Source organism: Bos mutus, chromosome 11 (assembly GCF_027580195.1).
Source record: "Bos mutus isolate GX-2022 chromosome 11, NWIPB_WYAK_1.1, whole genome shotgun sequence".
NCBI classification, from domain to species: Eukaryota; Metazoa; Chordata; class Mammalia; order Artiodactyla; family Bovidae; genus Bos; species Bos mutus.
In genome coordinates, this window is record NC_091627.1 from 16,314,254 (window position 1) to 16,316,537 (window position 2,284).

At 41.3% G+C, this 2,284-nt stretch overlaps 1 pseudogene; it reads right to left on the reverse strand.

The window, feature by feature from the left end:
* Positions 1–542: 542 nt before the first annotated feature.
* LOC102282856 (large ribosomal subunit protein eL30 pseudogene) lies at positions 543–871 on the reverse strand (annotated as a pseudogene).
* Positions 872–2,284: the final 1,413 nt, after the last annotated feature.

Sequence of the window (2,284 nt, forward strand, 5' to 3'; positions counted from 1 at the left end):
CCTGGGTTTGATCCCTGGTTGGGAAGATCCCCTGGAGAAGGGAAAGTCTACCCACTCCAGTATTCTGGCCTAGAGAATTCCATGGACTGTATAGTCCATGGGGTCGCAAAGAGTCAGACACAACTGAGTGATTTTCACTTTCACTCTCTTATAATTTGTACTTTCTTCTATCTTAGGTTATAGAACAGATCATGGGTTCCCAATATGGCACTGAACATTAATGTAGAAGCATGACACTAGCCCTGTTCTTAGTCTCCGTAAGTCTAGACCCACATGGATGCGTGTGGGGCATACAAAGAATGTTCTAACATCCCCCCATGTGCACCATGTTGGTCTAGGTCCAGTTTGCCAACTCTAACAAAGGCCAACTGGAGTAAAGAAAGGCCAGGGCATGAGAAACACCATTCAAAAGTCAAAAGGGATCATGGGAGGGCAGAGTAAGAGAAGTGAGAAACTCTGTAAATACCTACCAAAGTGGTATAAAAAAAAAAAAAAAGCAAACAAGCTCTGGCCAGCTTTACTAAAGAAAAATTGTGCATGATTTACCTTTCACCTGTCTGTCCTCACATGCTTCTGATATATTAGAATGCTCTGGATCAGTGACAGCCAATGTGCATACTCTATAATATTTTGCACATGCTGTGCCCATTTCAATATCACCATTACCATTGTAGTGATGACCAACATGGCATAATACTCTACTTCAGCTTCCTCAAGGTTGGGCCGTCCATGAGGATGACCAGTTTCGCTTTGCTTTGTCTGATCATTTTCAGAGCCTGCTTGTACCCCAGTATATACTTTCCACTTTTCATGATGAGCTGGAGCTTAGGTTGATTGGCTCCAGTGACTTTTTCATCTTCACTGTGGCCATCAGGTTCCTGCTTTAGTGTGGGATGCCCTCAATCTAGAACACAGAGGACAAGACAGGAAGTTTAGGATCAAAGTTCCAAAATAAAAAAATTGTGAAATTGTGTAGAAGGAAAACATGACCTATTCATTAATACCCCCAAAATAGACCCCTCAAATTTCTTTGATTTGTAAAAGCTGAAGGAAAGCCCTTGATTCTTAACTCCATCCCCACAAACCTCCGCAGTCTTCTAAAGTCAGCCTTGCTCTCGTCACCCATCTGACCACTTCCATAGAGGTTTGTCATTTACCCTTCTTGCCCATGACTTATCGCACCCAGAACACACCCCTTGTTTCCTGCATTCCCCCAGGCTTTCATCCACACCACCTACATGTGCTACTTGTCATGCTTCTTCTTCTTACTTAAAACAGTGTGTTTTACAGGTTCACCTCCTGGAAGGCAGGGACTCCTTGTCTCCACTGACCTCTTTTTCCACATATGTAGCCTGGAAAGGACACATATAAACTGCCATCATATGGTTTAAACAAATGCAGGATGACTGACTCAAAGTGGCTTAGTATAACAGGCAGATGATTGCTGTAATGATTGACCACTCTGGTTTCTCTGTGCTTTTGAACCTAAACTATAGCCATGTGACTTGTGCCTGCAGATTGTGAATTAGTGCTTTTCTCACATCAGCAGTTTTAAGAGTTAGGGTTTCTTAGCTTTAACACTATCCTTCTGAATACTATTGTGATGCAAGTGCTAGAACTCCATTCCATTGTAGCTCATTGTCTCTGGTTTCAGGTCTTAGCAGCAGCTAATGCCATCCTTTGGTCTTCTTACAAATTTGTATCATAGGTACAATTGATTTGCTTATCAATTTTCCTAGTAAGTGCTTATTTATAAGAATCATCAGCTCACTTCCCAACATGGAATATAAGTCCTTGTCATAATCTTTCCAGAGCATAACGAAAATACCGCACAAAGAATCGAGTCATATTTTTGAGTGATGCTGGCATCTTAACTATATTTTGAGTCATTTGGTAAAATCTTACTTATGTCAAATAGGTATGTTTCCAAGATAAAGCATACATTTGGGGGTTGGAGAGGAAGACATCTTACATTCATTCCACACTCTTCTGTTTTCCTTTGATTCAAACATTTGATTTTTCTTTGCATACACAACACCAGTCACCATCAAAGCAGGGAGCCACTCAGCACCACAGTCCACACTCCAGCCTAGAAACCCACAGAACAACCACACAGGATCTCTTTGAAGTCGGCTTGAACACCACATGAGAGGATGGTAGCAAAGTGTGAGTAATATACAACCTCTAGTTTTACACACATTTCTAGATGAGTGTGTATTTGTTAAAAGATCACATTCAGGTAATTTCTGTCAGTGCAGTGGACACTTCATTAGACATTAATGCA